The 6,000-nt window shown below is 35.1% G+C and overlaps 1 protein-coding gene across 1 annotated transcript in view; it reads left to right on the top strand.

Moving 5' to 3' along the window:
- Ten-a (tenascin accessory) overlaps positions 1-6,000 on the top strand; it is a 1,082,171-nt gene that overhangs the window by 672,041 nt on the left and 404,130 nt on the right.

The raw sequence follows: 6,000 nt of genomic DNA on the forward strand, positions 1-6,000 counted from the left end.
CTTTTCCATATTGATAAAATTTTCGATCCCAGAGATGTCTTTTATCTCGGGCCGTTGGAGTTTCATGTATTGTGAGAAATATGCTTCAGGATTCAAGATTTCGGGGAGGCATTTCTTTATATGCTATATATCTAGGGATGGAATTTTACTATCATTAATTTAAACTAGGTTTATGCCTATTTTTCTGTTTAAGAGCAGTATTATTTCTAAGCTTCTAAAACAGTGGTTCTTAACCTTTTTCAATGTATACACCCTTTTCGAATCAGCAGTCAGTTCTCGCACCCCCTGAATTGCTGAAATAAAAAAAATAAAATGCAAAGTTGATATGATGTGTATTAATAACAAAACCACATTTTTTAATCATTCAGTTATTATGATCATTATTATTTATTTTATATTATTTTACTTTATTTATTGTATTATATTTTTATTTTTTGCAGAAAAAATAACATGCGTATATAAAAATATATTTTGCTTTAATTATTCATAGGCATCCCCGCACCCTTTAGGAACCGGCTTAGCACCCCCAAGGGGCGCGAGCACCCCTGGTTAAGAAGCACTGTTTTAAAAGATGGAGTACCGAGAGGGAACGTTATTGAAAATAGCTAATTAAGGCATACGAGCATAATTGTCATAAGACTAAGTAATGGAATTCTGCTCCAAATTCTTTATAATTCGGTATTTTAAATATTAATTGTATTCCATTCCAGAGATTGTGAAAACAGTCGTAGAGTTGTTTGTTTTAGAGGATGAATATGTGAAGAATTTATTTCTTTTTATGAAAAGCAATTAGTTATTGCAGAATTTATGTACATATTAATTTTTATATCCGAAATACTTCTGTTTCGTACTTTAGAATGCCATTCTTTTATGAAGACCCATTTCAAACCTTGAAACTCTTTGAGGAGATAAATTTGTCTTTCCACACACACAAAGTGTTATTTTAATACGTTGAGAATTTATTTCAGTAAGGTATGTAATAATTCTCATCAATTTTAACAATTCTCATACATTTTTTAAAAGTGCTTCAACAGACCGATTCTTGTTACGATCCGGAGATTATCCAATCGAACGCCCAGTTTTCGTATTTTGGAAAAACCTTCCCTCCAGGAAACTCATTATTTTCTTATAAAACGAAGTCTTTAACAGAAGGCAAATATGATTTCCGTCCATTTCCCAGTAACCAATTGGATCTGCTTACTGAGAGAGAGAGAGAGAGAGAGAGAGAGAGAGAGAGAGAGAGAGAGAGCGTTTATCTTTGATATCCGTCCCTAATTGGATAGAGGCTTTACCATGTAATTTTTATTAGTCGTTATAATTATTTTATTTGCTGTATTGAATGGCAAAAGCAATTTTCATAATGAATGCGGAGAGTAATTAGTAATTAATTTCCTGAAAATACTTAATAAAGGACTTCATGCAACGCGAATTGGCTTGCCTGTGAAAACAAAAATAGTAGCTCTGATCACTTAATGAAAGTCATTGTGAGCGCTGTAATTGTTTTTCGAAAACCGTATTAGATTTTTTTTTTTTTTGTATTATATAATTGAGGAGCATATTACAGGCACATTGATTATTCGTGATAGGGAATGGTCTTTGTGACGCGTTACGATACTTCAGTAACAATTTATCTATTTTTCAAGATAGGAATGCATCGTGGGAAGAAGTTGTGGTATGCCGTTTTGCTTAGAATTTAATGGTTTGTCCCTGTCCGTGTTTTTGACAAAACGTTTATTCAACCAGATTATGAACAGATATGAAGTAGATTTGTCAGACCAACAACCAAGTATGTCTAATAAGTTATTCGTTGGACTGGTCGGTACCGTTCTCGGCTAGCACTCTGCAGGGCCGGCGTTCGAATTTATTTCTGGTGATAGAAATTCATTTCTCGGTATAATGTGGCTCGGATTCCACATTAAACTGTAGGTTCCGTTGCTAGGTAACCAGTTGGATCTTGACCACGTAAAATAAGTCTAATCCTTCGGGCCAGCCCTAGGAGAACTGTTAATCAGCTCAGTGGTCTGGTTAAACTAAGGTATAGTTACTTTTTATGAAAGAATAAAGATAAATTTTGATAAATGAGAAGTAGACAAAAATATACTATGAAACTAAATTGATAGACAGTAAGTTTGGTAGATTCATAAACAAAAGTGAAAAAAAAAAATTGTTTTCCATAAATGTGTCGTATTGTCAATTCACTATGTCTTTGAAAGAATAAATATAAATTGCAATAAAGAAAAATTAGACAAATTCGTAAAGTTATTCAGACCGTCAATCTACCATATCTTGATAAAAGAGTGGGCCTCCGTTTCTGATAAACAAAAGATAGACAAAAATGTAAGAAAAGAATTATAAATATAGTCGTAGTAGATTTACCAGTTAATAAACGTCTGTGTGTCATTAATTAAATAAGAAAAAGGCATGTGAATTCACTAAAGGCATCAGACAGATATGAGATGACCATGCAAGCAAGGATTGAAATGGAATAAAAAAAAAACTGACCAGAAAAGTTTTACGAAACCTCAGGGAAGCTGGACCCAAAGGAAGACTCCAAAGGACTTCAAGGAAAGGAGGAGGAGGAGGAGGAAGGAGAAGAAGGAGGACCAAGCAAACCAGACATCAGCCATTAGTAAAAAGGACAAAAGAATGAGCGTCAAAGGAGGAGGAGGGTCGAAGCGAGAGCACGCGAGCTCGTCGCAAGAAGAGGAGCCTGGTGGAGGAGGAGGAGGTATTGGTGGAGATGGAGTTGGAGGGGTTACCTCTGTGAGCCCGTCCAATGATACGAGCAGGCCAAGCACTTCGAAGGGCATAACGGCAGGTAAAGAGAAATGGCAAAGAGTGGTGAAAAAAAAAAAATAATGATTTAGAATATGCAAAAGGGGATGGAAAGACGCTCATTGGTCTTCCTCGTTTCCAACCGACCAATCCCTTTTCAGTGTACGCTTTACCCTCTCCTCCTCCTCCCCTTCCCTCCCCCCCTTTTTTTATCATGCGTCTTCCTTTCCTCCTCCCCATTCCTCTTTGCCCTTTCACTCCTTTTCCCCGGTCCTCACTTATCCGCAGCCACCACCGACCACTTTAGACTTGTCTAAACACCATTTGGAAAATTACGGTGAAAAGCTTTGCATATTAGATCAAGTAAAGCTGCATATTTGCTGAGCACACATACAAGTGGTTCTCTCTCTCTCTCTCTCTCTCTCTTCTTTGACCTCCTTCACGTCCTCTTGACTTGTCTTCCACTTGTGCAGTTTGTTGGCTGCTTCGCCTCATCACCATTATAGGCTTTTTTTCTGGGTTTCTATTGCTTTGCGCTGTCTCTCTCTCTCTCTCTCTCTCTCTCTCTCTCTCTTGCCACAGTAATAGTGGTAGTTTGAACCTAGTAGAACTGTGCTCACTAATGTTATGCAACAGTAATGTATAATATATACTGTCGCCTACCACATCACAGAGACACTTGAAGAACAGTAATCAAAGAGTAATTGTTAGAGTACTTTGCCAACCTTGAGTGGTTAATGCTAACACGTTTCTCGCAAACTCGAGTTACCTTGGTCCTGTAATATTTGACTTTTAGCAATAGTCTCTTAAGTATGGTGTTCCATTCCCTGTTGTCACATAGATGAATGTAGCACTTTTTTTTTTTTTGCGTTATGTAGAACTGTTCATGTCGATTTTGGGCTTCTTATGTAAATGTGATTAGTGATTGGCTCTCACGCCTTGTTTTGAGGTATAGTAGGTGACTGCTTTCATTAACAATTGTTTATTTTAGTTTTGCATATTTTTTCATTGCCATGTTATGTTATCATGAAAATGTTGATAAATATTTATGGATGATTCAGTAGATTTGGAAACTTTTTTTTCAAGGTTTAATCGATAATTATTGTTAACCCTCAATTTTTTTATTATCTTTGTGTTATATTTTCTAACACTATATTATCTTGTATATGTCAGCCAAGGTTTTTTTTATATGTACTTAGTGATTTCAAGGTTTGGTGGTTTTTTAAGTTTTCTTTTTTTTTTTTTATTTTGAATTATGTTTGAGTTATATTTTCTAACATTGATATCTTGTTTGTCAACCAAGTTTTTTTTTATATTTACCTAGTAATCTCAAGGTTTAGTTTTTTTGCGTTGCCAATTGCGGTAACCACGAGAATTCATATAAACAATACATTATGAATCTCAAGGCAATATGTATTGAATGAAACAATTCATAGGAGTTAGAGAGCGATTTATAACAAAGGGAAAATCTCCATAGACGAAACAGTGAATGATGTTAAAGGTTCTTAGTGAACTGAATCATTCAAGGAGCATCAGGCATTATGCAATAACTGAGCAAAGCCTGGCATTTACGAAAGTTGTAATTATTGGAATTTATAATTTTACGTACTATGTAAACTTGGTCTAGGCATTGTGGTGTATGTCTCGTGGCGGGAGATTTCTGCAATCACAGGTTGTATACAAGTAGCCTCGTGTATGTATGTATGTAGAAAGAGAGCATATATATATATATATATATATATATATATATATATATATATATATATATATATATATATATATAATTATAATACATTTTACTCTAACTTGACATAAAGATTAATTTTCATTGCTCAGAATCAGTATACATAATATCTGTTTAGATATTGCCGTGTCGAAGAATTGAATTCCTTTTGTGTTACGTTATTTTTGGTGTAAGGAGACTATAATGCAGTACTTTTAGAGATTTTACAATACTGTACGATACGGTACTTTTGGGATCTTGTCATATTACAAGATTTTGATATATTACATTATGTAACAGTACTTTTAATATAATATGCCTTGAGTATAGGGTACAAGTATAGGGTACAAAAGAACCGTTTAGTGGATTACTTTGGTTGTTAGAGAGCAGTGTAGTACCACAGGGTGTTACACGACGGTACAATACGTAGCGTAAGTGTTACAGTATGGTAATATTCACATTCAGCTGTGAAAATGATCTTGTTTTACAAGGAAGAAATCTTTTTCAGCCTCAACACCCAACTATCCTGTTTTTGAATTATATTGTCCCTTCATATCGTATGCAAATTTTTCGCATTTTAATATTTTTTTTGTGTGTGTAAGAAGTAAATTTACTTGTGCATAAATATGTATACATGTGTGTAGGCTAGCTCCTACAACCTTGGTTGTGTTTTTTAGTGCACACAAACGAGTGTTACTGACAGGCCTACATGAATTGTACGCAATTTTATATTGGTTTTTAGTTTTCTGTAAAAGAAAACTATTGTGCCGGCTTTGTCTGTCCGTCAGCAATTTTTCTGTCCGCCGTCAGATCTTAAAAACTACTGAGGCTAGCGGGCTGCAAATTGGCATGTTGATCATCCTTCCTCCAATCATGAAACATACCAAATCGCAGCCCTCTAGCCTCAGTAGTTTTTATTTTATTCAGGCTTAAAGTTAGACATAATCGCGCTCGTGGCAACGATATAGGATAGGCCACCGTGATTCAAGTTTCGTGGGTCGCGGCTCATACAGCATTACTGTATACTGAGACCACAGAAAGATAGATCTATTTTCAGTGGCCTTGATTATACGCTGTACAGAAAACTCGATTGCGCCGAAGAAACTTCGGCGCATATTTATTTTTTTCTTAAATGATGGTCTAGTGACCTTTTGTATTAACGTTAAGACAACCCCTAGCAATTTTTAAGATTTTATTCTATCAAATAAAATTGAAATCATCATTGTCAAATTTACCATATTAACACAATGATTGTGTACGTCCTCGAAGCTGGCAACAGTGTGATATGAATTTAAAAATTCCATATCGGGTCCTAGTTTAATATAGCAAGTGGGTTTACCCCCTTCTTTTCACACCCACTACACATCTACACATCACTTCCTCTTTTCTTAAGAAATAAAATTCTTAAGCGCATTAAGGTCAAGAGATTGTCCGTCCGCAATTGAATGCGCCTCTGGGGTCATAATTTTTTTTTATTTTTATTCTCTTTTACGTTTTATTTT

The sequence above is a fragment of the Macrobrachium rosenbergii genome, chromosome 9 (genome assembly GCF_040412425.1).
Source record: "Macrobrachium rosenbergii isolate ZJJX-2024 chromosome 9, ASM4041242v1, whole genome shotgun sequence".
Lineage (NCBI taxonomy): Eukaryota > Metazoa > Arthropoda > Malacostraca > Decapoda > Palaemonidae > Macrobrachium > Macrobrachium rosenbergii.